Source organism: Rattus rattus, chromosome 7 (genome assembly GCF_011064425.1).
Source record: "Rattus rattus isolate New Zealand chromosome 7, Rrattus_CSIRO_v1, whole genome shotgun sequence".
NCBI lineage: Eukaryota > Metazoa > Chordata > Mammalia > Rodentia > Muridae > Rattus > Rattus rattus.
The window spans coordinates 87,458,637-87,471,427 of NC_046160.1; the positions used below are offsets into that span (position 1 = coordinate 87,458,637).

Here is a 12,791-nt window from a genome sequence, read left to right on the forward strand (position 1 = left end):
GTGAGTTAGTTACACAGATGACTGTTGTCTTTAATTCCATAACTGTCTGCATCCTGGTGTTATATATTGAGTTGTAATTAGACATGCATTAAATGTTGTTTCTAACTTTATTGATGTATGATCTTAACCAATTTGTCAACTTTCATTCTTCTCATCTATAAAGTCATTTGCTTCTTTTAAAGATTGTTTTGAGGATTAAATAATGTGTTCCTTAACTGCTCCTTGACATTTATATAGTGTTCTCTAAGTATAGAACAAAATAGCATTCTTCCGTATTCCATAATATTTTGTTTTCATAATATAGTATACATAAATACAATATATTCTGCATATGTCTAGTATTTATTAATATATTTGCTATATAGAATTTTTGTATATTTACTTTTTTTCTTAAAATGTTTCACTTTAAAATAGAAAGCTCCACCAATTAAGACTTACAGATTCATAGCTTGTTGTGAATTGGTTTTAGTGTCTAATTATAAAATTTTACCAAATAGAATTTCTTATCTTGTGTTAGTTCTGTGGAATTTCCAGTGTTAATTACCCATGAACATGTCTTTATATTAAGGCCTTCAGTCATCATGTTTAAATTGTCAGTTTACCTTCCTTCCTTATTTTATCTGTAAACGTTACCTAATAAGGATTCCATAACTCCTGTGTTTTAAGTTTATCTTAAAAATCTTTAAAACTCTTAGTGACTTATATAAACTGTAAATGTTTGTCATTTTGACATGGTAAATAAATATTTTTTCACCTTTAAGCTAGTTCATATTGTTTTTTAAAAAATATTTAAAGTAGCATATTGGAGTGTTCAATTGGTACATGAAGTCCGGAGCCCCGCCCTCAGAACCCAGGCTTGTAAAACAAACTTGACATGGTGGTATGTGCTGTGATACCAGTGCTGGCTGGCAGAAGCAAGTGAATTCTTGGGTCTGGCCAAAGAGCCAGCATAGCCCTGTCAGTAAGCCACAGGCCAATGAGAGAACCCTATCTTAAAAAGTCAGGTTGGGGGTTGGGGATTTGGCTCAGTGGTAGAGCGCTTGTCTAGGAAGCGCAAGGCCCTGGGTTCAATCCCCATCCCTGAAAAAAAGAAAAAAAAAAAAAAAGTCAGGTTGGGAAGTCCTTGAGGAATGAGTCCAGAGACTGTCTTCTAGTTTCTATATGTACATTATGCATTCACTGTTGTAGAAAATTTAATCCTAATTCAGGTTTCTATCCTGCCTTGATTGTTCAGTTCCCAGATAAAGGACACACAACTTTTATTATTTATAATAAGCCTTAAATAGCACAAGGGTTGGGTAGATGTTTACCCACTACTAGGTATCTACTTTTCCTATCAATAACTCCGAGTTATTACTAGGTTTCATTTGGACTGTTCTTAACTTCAATGGGCCAGCCCTTAGGGCCACATTTTCATCACTCACCTAATCCATGCCAGCTTCTCTGTCTCCTGGTTCTTCTCCAACCCACAAAGCTCAAGAACCCCAAATACTATCTGTGTCTTTTCTACCCATCTATTGGCTGTTGGCATCTTTATTCACCAATCAGAAATAACTTGGGAGCAAGGTCACACAGCATCACTTGGGTCTACATGTGGACTTCGTCTCTGGGCAACCAGATCTTGAGTATTACCCTTACCAGTATTACCATTAGAATACAAGCAGCATCAGGCCAATCTATTATAATTCACACCTACACCCAAACTAAATATAATATCAAGGGTCCATAAAAGGAGCAGTAATAGAATTGTGTAAACAGGGCTAGCTGAGAGGATATAGTTTTGCTGAGCACAAGTCTCAAGCACTAATAAAATGGTGCTTAGTAATGCACACTGGCAATTTCAACACTTAGGGAGTCAAGGCAAGAGGATCAGAAATTCAAGGTCATCCTTCACTCCTTAGTGAGTTTGAGGCCAACCTGGGTTACCTGAGATCTTATGTCAAAGATGGAACAAAAATAAATGTGTAGACTTGTTTTGCTATTAGAGTTGCTTCTCTGAGGTGAATTCTAGAGACAGTATGCAGTCACTTATAACAAGGTATATTTTATAGTGTATTAATCAGTTCTCTCTAATGAAATGTGTAAGAACTTGGCAATTAAGAATCTACTCTCCCATGTGCTGCCCCTCTCACCCCCTACCCTCGAAAAGCTTAAGAAGATGGGGACTGCAGCTCTTTGGTTGACATATGTCATTATATGCTCATGAGTAAGTATTTTAAAGCTGTTCTTAAGGTCATGCTGTACTGAGGTGACAGAAGCTGAAAAATGTTTAGATGACAGAAAACAGTCACATACCCAGAAAGATCTCCATCCCCTGTTGAAAGCAGAGCATTATGGGAATGCAAGCACAGATGGTCTAAAAAATGTTACCATGTACACTTCACATTAGAGACAGTACTCTAAAACATACAGTTTTTTCTTCTTTTGCTACTTAGTTTTAGCAATTATGTAGCTGTTGCTACTGTTTTCCAGTTATCTTTCTTTCACAGTTCATATAATTAGAGATGACAGTCTAAGTAGAAGACACAGAGCTCATCTAACTTTCTTGCAAGTTCATTTTTCCCCACCTGCAACCTATAGCAACTTGAGTAACTCAATGATGGTTTGTCTCTATTTCAGAATTTATCTAGACCCCCCGCCCTCCTTCTTCTTCTCAGCCATTCTAGGCTGGTTGCTTCAGTTAATCTCTATTCTGAGCACCTTATGGTCTACTCTATAAACCTTTTAGGGGCGGGTCCTCAAATGAATGCATGATAACAAATAAGCAACATTGAAAAAGTCGATAACTTTCTTGCTTAATGTTTTGCTATCTCTCCAGTTTACTTAGAAAAAATGCATGATGTTAGTCATTCATTCTTCTCATGTCTGAGAACGGGAGAGCCTCTGTAAGAATGTAAGAAGTAGCCTGTTTACAGACAAAAGCTCTGTCAGCAGAGTGCCCCCCCATGGCCCCACCCCTATGCATGCTCCTTAGAGTCAGTTCAGGGGAACTTTCTTCCCAGCTTCTCTTTTTGGGACATCATCTTAAGTAGCCCAAGCTGAGCTTGAGCTCTCTGTTTAGTGGGAGATGATCTTAAACCAAACTTGGTCTCCACCTCCCAAGTGTTTTGATTGTAGAAGTCAGCCACTGCACCCGACCACCCTGAAATTTTGATGGTCCTATCTAAAGAATCTTTTTCTCACCCACATGCCATTATTTTATACTGTTAAATTCTTTGAATGTTTATTTCTGTGTTTGGCACATAAACCTTGCAATCCTAACACTGAGAATACGACAGGGTGTAATGAAATATTCTAGATGAGTGACTGAATGTTATACATTATGTTAATATTAATGGAGCCCAAAGATACACAAACACTCTGAAGCATCTTTGTTTTTATGCTTGGGATATTCTTAATGCTTATGAAAACACTGACTGTAGTTTAGGAAGAATTAGTCATATTTGGTTTTCAATGAGCAGAAGATGACATTTCACAGCCATTGTTCCTGTTTTTCAGCTTTCTTTCTTCTTGCCTCCTCTTCTGCTGTGTTTACCGAGTCTTAGAGGGGATTCCATAGGTGCCTTCCTTACGTAAGACTGAGCACTTGTCTGTCAGTATCATGCAGTATCCATGAGTTTACATTCACCACCATTCACTGGGAAGATGCACCATTTTATTTTAGGGTCCTTGGATGTCCTAGGATTTTGGTAAAATCAATACCCCACAGATAACAAGGCACAACAATATTAGTTAAGGTCAGCTTTAAAAATTTTTGAAGAACAATCACTGATTAACAAATGTATTATACTAAACATAATATGAGGAAGGTCTTTGTATGTGTGTGTTTCCTTGGTGATATAGGACGTAGAGCCACAGTTGGCTTAGCAGCACACCTTCTCATGAGAGATGAAGGTGCTTCAATCTCAGGCCACCATGGAGTGTTTTAACCAGGTTCCCTGTAGCATGTGGCCATTAAGGCAAGACCTGAGTGTTTAGCAGATAGGGACCACGCCCTGGCTTTGGGTCAGCAGTGTTGAAGGCTGTCATAGATACCAATTTTAAAGAGTAGATTCCCTGAGAGCACCATTCCTGGATCTCCACGATTGTTTGCTAGTAGAAATGCCCACTGTTTGTCTGATCATTTTGGGGTTGAGAATGTTCTGGACACATTTATGCCTCCCTCCCTCCCTCTCTCCCTCCCTCCGTCCCATTCCCCTCAGGTGGAAGGTGTATCTCACTTTGAATTTGTTTTTAGTCATTTTTAGCATATTTGTAGAGAAAAGGTTTATTTCTGTTTTTATAGTGCCTTCATGTTCTATGTGTGCCACAGAGAACTCTCATATGGGGACAAACGAGAGCTTACTTTCTTTCTCCGCCATGTGAGTTTGAAGGGTGACTCAGGTCAGCAGGGTTGGTGGCCAAGCACCTTTACTTGACAGAAGCCTTTGCTTACTGACCCCAAACACCACGTTTCCACTGCAGATATATGCATATTTTTCTTTTCTCTTTCATAAATCTCTTCATTCCTTGTCTCCCACCCAGCTACTGTTTTAGATTCTTAAAATTGCTTCCTCTGTGTGCTGAAATGCATGCTAGCTTTTAGATTATGAGTGTCTTGGGGGTAGAAGCTTCATACTGTCACTTAGTTGGTGTAAAGAGAGCCATCCTCACTAAGAAGGGCTGTTTAGACTTGAGTTATGAGACACAATGGTGAAGGGACAGAAAGCGGACATGCGAGGATGAATTGGGACAGAGCTGAGCTCTCTTAGTAGATGTCGATCCCAGCTAAGGCAGTAGTTACTGTTCTCCGTTTGTTTCCCGTCCTGTGAGTTCTGGTAGCCTTGCAGCTTTGCTATGCTTGTGAGTTTAAAATGTATTTTAGCTAGGTTGAATAGGTATTAGTGACATCTCAGAATGGTTTTGGAATTCTCCCAGTTTAATGATATTACAATCTGTTTGCACATTTCTTTGGCGTTAGTATTAATTTTGTTTTTATATATAATGCATATATATGTGTGTATATAATGCATATGTATATGCATTCCTCACATGCCCATATATAAATAACATGAGGTGTGTATATGGATATACATACATAAAATCAATCATGTTACACATATATATGGTGATGTATCGCTTGTTATGAGTTATATGATTCTTTTAGTCGAATGATTAAGTCAGAATAAGTGATATTTCCATTTCTTTAGTATTTATCATTTCCTTGTCCTGAGAACATCTCAGAGCCCATCCTACTTGCGCTTTTGTTCTTGGTTAGAGTTATGTGCACACAGTAGGACGTTAGCCGGAGTTGCACACATGCAGTAGGACATTAGCCACTTCCTTCCTTTATAGCTGTCCATTGTACCTCCTAACCCCCTTCTCTCCACCTCCCCTCCCTTCAGCTAACCACCCTCTGCATCTATTGGATCAGCTACCTCATGCCCTCTAGTTCCATTCATGCTGCTGAGAGACCGGCTCCCATTTATTTGCACAGCTGATATTCCATTGTGACTATTTACCACATTTTCTTTTATCCATTTTCCTGTGGCTGGGAGCGCAGGCTGATTGGCTGCCATGGCCTGAGGGAATAGTCCTGTAGTTAACAGGCGTGCAGACACATCTTAGACACACTCATCTTCTCACCCTAGGCTACTTATCCTGTAGTAGAATTGACATCTGTGTCCATTAGTTCTCTTTGTAGTGTTATGAGGAACTTCCTGCTGCTTTTGATAGTGGCCGTGTTGGTTTGCATCCTCACCAGTTGTCTGAGAGCTGTCTTCCTTGCCCGTGCCCAGCACTTGTTAATTGGTGATAGCTGCACTTCATGGATAGAGGTCAGGCATCTCCTTGTGGTTTTGACCTGTAGGCCTGATGGTTAGTGCTACTGAGCATTTCTCATTTACATTTGGTTATTTGTATATTCAAAAGAAATATTTGTATCATCCCATTTCTAATCAGATCACTTACTACTCGTTTTCACTGTTGGGTTGACTTTCTTACATTACGGATAGATTGAGGATTTTTTTTTTTTACTCCATTTATGCCATTAGTTGTGTTTGCTTTTGCTTTTCTAGTTCCTTACTTGCATTATTAGTTTGCTGTTGTGCGTCTGGCTTTGTTTTGAAGAGACTAGGTTTCTCTGTGTAGGCCTGGATGTTCTGGAGCTTACTCTTTCGACCAGGCTGGCCTTGAACTCAGAAATCCCCTGCCTCTCCCTCCAGAGAGCTGGGATTAGATGACCAGCTATATTACTTGTTTTTTTATTAAAGTCTTTTGTGTCTTTTTCCTGGATTTTTTAAGTAGGCATTTCCAACCTTAAACTTAACCTGTGAGTGTGGCTTTTTGCTATATCCCATAGGTGTCTGTATGCTGCATATCTGTTTTAGTTTATTTCAGGTTTTAAAGTTTCCTTTATTCCTTTCACTGACCCGTGTGCTGAGGAACGTGTGGCTTAGCTTCATGTCTGCAGGTTTTGAAGTCCCTGTGGTAGTTTATTAGGGAAGACATGTGGTGTGGTTTTCATTGCTCAGATTGTGGTGAGACTTGTTTTGTGGCCTAATATAAGAATGTTCCATCTACTGAAGAGAAGAATTTGTGTTCTCTAGCTATTGGGTCCATCTCCTTGTAAAAGTCTCCTTGCCACTTGCTTTATAGTTCCCTTCTGATGACAACTTACTGACTTTTGTCTAGCGGATTTGTCTATTGAAAAGCGGTCACATTGGGTTTGATCTGTTGTTTCCTTTGCTGTGAGCTGTCATCTTGCTTGGGTGTATCTGAATAGCTTAAATCTATTTTTAATTGTGTTTTAACCACTGCATATAAATGAACAAATTGAATTCAATGATTTCATCGGAAACCCCTGCAAAACATGTAGCAAAGAAATAATAGTAGTTTACAGAAACTTTAAATCTAAGAGATTACTTTCAAGAAAAGCAAAATACTTGATAAAACATGACAGGCATATTGATAAAAGCACATTGTAATGAGGCGTGTCTGTAGCCCCACCATGGCTTCAACTGGTATGATTTGTGTCATGTGTTTGAGGCTTCAGTGCAAACTGGCAATTTAACCATTTCATTACATCTAGACTTGGAGACTAAATTCATCTTATTTGATGCCTTTTCCCTCAGGTCTCATAGTCCTGGGATTCAGTAATAGCTCACTGAGGGACAAATTCGCCACTGTTGCTAGTCAGAAATTGAAATACTATTGAAGGTTTTGTTTGAGCACACGCTGTTTCAGTTCGTGTTGTGTAGGTTGATGTCATTATGCACGTGAAGGCAGACAGTTAGGTCAAAGCCATGTTTAGACAGTTAAAAAATAAGGCGAGACAAGCTTTTGTAAGGCAGGAGAGAAGGGAAAGAGAAGAATCAAGATGGAGACAAGGATGATCCAGATCCAGGTGGTCTTGAATTGCTGAGGTAGCTGGGATGGATTTCTGCAGGCAAATTTATCTTATCTAGGAAAGCGGTTTATATCCTTATCAATTGGTTGTAAGTTTATTGTGTGAATGTATCGTGGATTGAGAATTTAACTTATAAATCTGCTTGTTAAATTACAGTTTATTGAGTCATGACTTCACCTGGTGGTTGGGAGTTTATACCTTAACTACTGGGGGCAGTTGCTGGGAGTGTGGGCAGAGTACGTGGCAGGAAGCCACGATAGACCAGCGGCTGCTGGACTTCTAGAACCATGATTTTACTGGGTAGCTGGAACCAGAGAGTTCGAGGCTAGCAGAGAGCCGCTGGGAGAGAGACTAATCTGAGATAAATTAGGGTTAGTTCCAATGGCCCGCTGGAGCCAGAACTAGTGACCAACCACCAGGGTACAGTCGGAAACCAGTTCTGCCCCTCTTTTTTTTTTTTTTAATTTTTACTGCAATAGTGTTGTGCATTTTGTACTATTGTTTAATTCTCTTTCTCCTGCCTTATAGTATTTTGAACTCACGGAGTCATTTTCTATATTTATATCAGCTAAAATAAAGCCTGTCATCATCAGGTGTAAAACATAAAAATAAGGTTGATTAAACCACTACCGAAAGACTACACATGGACTGAACAAGGCTCCAACTGCATATGTAGCAGTGAATAGCCTTGTTGGGGCATCAGGGGAAGGGGAAGTCCTTGGTCCTGCCAAGGTTAGACTCCAGTGCAGGGGAATGTGGGGGGGGAGGGATGTAAGGGAGGGAAGACCCGTATGGGGGAGGGGGAGAGGATGGGGAGCTTATGGACAGGAAACCAGGAAAGGGAATAACATTTGAAGTGTAAATAAAGAAATATATCTAATTAAAAAAAAAGAAAAAAAATAAGGTTGATGATGAAGAAGTTTTAGCTTTTCTTAAAGGTCTATATGATCTGGATTAAACGTTTTATTTTAATGAGTATTGAATGGTAATATTTAATACTAGTATGGGATACCAATGTATATAACACTGCATTAAGAAATGCACATTCTCTTAAATGTTTGTGTCAGTAAACATTGGGCAGTATCATTGCCATGTAATGTCTAGCTCTCCAGCTCCCAGCTGGAGATGTGATTTGCTTCTTTATTCCTTTCAAAGTTACTATGAACTGTAGGCTGGCCAAGGCAAGAAGGGGGTGGCAAATGGCAGGGAAATAAAACAATAAATTTCTATAGCCTTGTTTGTTTTGGCTAGTTCTTGTCCTAAGCACATGGAAATACTTTGCACATTTGAGAATTGTGAGCTTCTACTGTAAATCATTCATGTAACACAATTAGATTATTCTCTTGGGACTTTTCGTTTCTGTTGCTTCCTTTGTCATGAGTAAGTTTGTTCTTTCAAATCATATTTTTGATAATATATTTAGAGCATCAAAAGCATGAATTTAAATTGGGTGGTACAGATAATATAAATAGTGATATATTTATCTTCCATTTCCTTGTTTCTCATAGTTTTCTGCTATAAAAGTAAATGTTATTACTGGGAAGAGACTTAACATATTTTCCAAAAGTCAATGTGATGAAGTGTTTGTAACTGCCCGTGTTCCTAGATTTCTTGTATATTAACTGGTGTAATAAGTTTTAAGACTAAAAATCACGTTCTAATGTTGAGTGCACTTGCATGCATATGTGCACTATGGGTTTATTAATCACTCCATTTGTTGTGATGTGTTCACCAAGTACAAGATACAGCGAAAAGCAGAGTGAGAGTCCACGCCTTCAGGCTATTTGTTTAATTATGTTTTACTTTAGCAGTGCATCTCTTGTGAGAGAGACCAGCAAAGACTTGATACAGGAACATGCCTTTCTGAGCAATTATATTAGGTATGGTAGTAGGTCGTGCAATGTTGTGCCACACATAGCTCTTTTGAATAAAGATCATTGCCATTGATAGGCTTTGTAAAATATTTTTCAAATTCCAAATTATTAATTTTAGTTTAGAAGTTATAGTCGCAGGTGTAATTTCAATTTCTGATATAAGCTTAGTGTTCTGGAAATGGTAAGCAATGTTGCGCACTTTTTCTTGGCTATTTTGAGTCCTAGGAAAGTTCCACTACTTTTTTCAAAGGTCGTCACGCTAGTTCCTATTGTTCGACATGGTAATGAACTGTACCTTTCTCATAGGAGCATTTGTGTTGAGAATGGGAAGTAGTGGAGAGTACTTGTAGTCTCATTTTTTTCCTAATCTGGGAGTGCAAAGAGTAGAACCTGAGCCCCAGTTGATAGAAGACAGAGTTGTCATGGCCATAAGGCTTCAACGCCGCATTGGATGGGTTCAGATCTGGTTCTGTGAGTTAATGGGACCTGGACAGATAACCTTGGTCATCTTTATATTACCCCTTGCAGTGCTGCTCATGGGACTGAAATAACACACTGAAGTTCTTAGAGAGTGTTTTTAAATAATCGCATTTGTTGTCAGTTACAAGGTAAACTGCTTCCCATATTTAACAGTTTCTCATAAAGATTAGCTTTTTAAGAACTAAAGAAATTATCAACAAAGGTGTCAAAGCAAGGGATTGATTAGGTGAATAACTCCATTGTAAGATCATCTTACACTTTAATATAGGGCTTTTGGAGGTCCAGCATGGGCATACGGTGGAAGATGTCACTATCAAGGCAGAGGCACCTGACACCCTGCTACTGGGAAAAATGTCATTATATCACTCCTGTGGCTTAAAGAAAGACGGTTGTGAATACTGATGAATGTTTTTGAGAATGAATGACAACTACTGGGCCTGACAGTGCTGGGTCTCATGGCAGCTTCATTCATGAATAGAAACTCTTGGTGTTTATCAAGTCATGTGACTGTGTGTGGGAGAGTGAGTATGGGTATGCTCCACATCTGGACACTCAGTGCATCAGGCTCTCACTCTGCATGGTAGTGCTGGTGTTACGATGGAACTAGAGTGTGTTCGAAGGCTTCGGAAGATATTTGGGGAGATTGATAAAGATTTTTGTTTTCTGTGGTGGCAACTTTGGCTCTCTTGGGCAACCTTGGTCCCATGACTATAGGAAAAGTGACTCAATTGGTCCTGTATGAACTTTAATGATAGACTTGGGTGTGCACTGGGCTCTGAGTCTCATGCTGGGTGGCTCTGTCATTGCATTGGATTTCTGTGATAAGTAGTCAGTTGTACCAAGTGGATTCTGACTTATTTGTTGGTTTTGAGAATGACAGTTGGCCTCAGGTGGACTCAGTGGAAGACTGGAGGGCCCCAGCTGTGATACTGTGTGTGGTGGGTTTTGGCCTCCCTAAGGATACACGAGGGAGGCCTCGTTGAATCGATAGAGAAAAGCTGCGCAATGCAATTTCATGTTCTCGCGTCACAATGAGGAGACTGGAGGTTTTGCAGATAGGCCAGGAGGTGTGGTGGGTCCTTTTCATATCTTACTTGGCATTGCTGTGTTGGAGGATTAAACCTGTTAGTCCTGTCTTTTGAATGCCTGATTATCTCAGAGATGAGAAGGATGTATGCTGCTGTAATCTTAACATTGCTGTATTTGAAGCACTGTCAAACCTAACGGTGAGTACTGCTAATATTCGTATATCATGCTGACTTAGTGATAAATTATGTAAATTATACAATTCTAAAATACCTATTTAGATCTTCTGCAGTGTTCTTGTTCTTGTCTGTACCTGAAGTTTATGTTTTTGAAGTTTCCATAACAACAGACCTAAAAAGAGTTAGTGTTTCATTGATGCCTCCACATGGCCTGGTGACCTGTAACAATAGTGATGGAGAATGATTTGTTAACAGTGCTAACTGATGCAAGTGAGTCACACTCATGATTTAAGTAAAAGATCACACACACACACACACACACACACATACACACACACACACACACGTACGTATATATAAAAAACTTGGTTATAGAATCTTAAGTCCTTTAGAGAGTGGAAGGCAGGGAGAACCTTTTGTTCTAAGTTGTAAGTAGACTAACAGTAAGTAATGTCACAATCTTTCATAAACTATTAATGAGTCTATAAGTCATTAAAAGGATGATATAAAAATGACATTTTATAGGTAACTGGAATTCTAAAAGTAATTCTGTTCCTTCTTAATATTTTGTGGGATTCTGCTAATAAGATATGGTCTGGTTAAATGTACAATGAGGCTAACTGCAGTCTGGCAGTCCATGAGAACCACTGAAAACCAAAGACCAAGAATTCAAACCAAGCATGCCAGTGCCTCAGATGACTTAAGACTTAGAAATAGCCTTGTTTTCTTGAGTGAACTAGCGTTAGAGGAACTGCATAAGCCGTCCTCTGTGGCAGTGCTGACTGATGCCAAAGCAAGGGCACATCTCTGCTCTCAAAATCCTGTCTTAGGAAACAGGAAGTCTGTGCCTGCTTTTCTGAGGCACTGCAACTTTATGCCTTAATTAGGTACGGAGAATTCCATCTCTAGTCACATAGAATTTTGTTTGACGGTTGAAGGGGATTTTTGTTTCGTTTTGTAGACTGGTGCTTTCAGTTGCTAGCCCCGAAAGTGTACTTGGTGGATTTGTTTGGAGACAAAGAGGGACATATCTGTAGACTGGGTGTTTTGCTGGTAGGTTCTGAGTCTTTAACTATGCCCCAGGACAGACGAGAGAGTCAAATAAATAATAAACCAAATAAATAGAAGGGAGATCATTAAAGAGAGAATAAAAAACTGGGAGGTTGGTAAGATTATAGTCCACTTTCCTAGCCTTTTTAGTTCTGAGAGCCCTTGGATTTTGTTAACCTTGGTTTTCTGCACTCTCCCAAGCTCTCATGACAGGGAATCAGGTCCTGCTCTCATTAAGCCACTCACGTTCAGGAAATGTTAGTGTTCTGTGTTTGCCTTTTTCTTTTTTAAAAGGCAATTATAAGGATAAAAAGTATAAAGATAATCTCTGTTGATAATTAAAATACACAAATTTTAAGCAAGACACAAAATAAGTAAATAATCCTTAGTCTGAGTTATTTATTTAATATACTTATTTTATTTATTTTATGTATTTTCAGACACACCAGAAGAGGGCATCGGATCCCATTACAGATGGTTGTGAGCCACCATGTGGTTGCTGGGATTTGAACTCAGGACCTCTGGAAGAGCAGTCGGTGCTCTTAACCACTCTAAGTCCCCTTAGTCTGTTTTAAAAAAGAACTACTTCATATATTGCTTAAGAAAAATTACTTTACAAATGCTTTTTAAAAATATCAATAATGAAGTAACTAAACCCAGATGTTTATCAGATAAAACCACACAGTTCTCTTTCTCCCTCTTACACCTCACTGAAGTCAGGAAGTTTTTCTTGCAGTAGATTCAGGTTGTGTCTTCAGGTCAGGCAGCATAATAGGATTCATAGTGGCAGGAGGG

At 39.1% G+C, this 12,791-nt stretch overlaps 1 protein-coding gene and 1 pseudogene across 1 annotated transcript in view; both read left to right on the forward strand.

Annotated features, from left to right (window-relative positions):
• Positions 1 to 12,791, forward strand: part of Mnat1 (MNAT1 component of CDK activating kinase) — a 142,627-nt gene that overhangs the window by 70,580 nt on the left and 59,256 nt on the right. The gene's annotated exons all lie outside the window — the stretch shown is intronic.
• LOC116905566 lies at positions 5,688 to 10,883 on the forward strand (annotated as a pseudogene).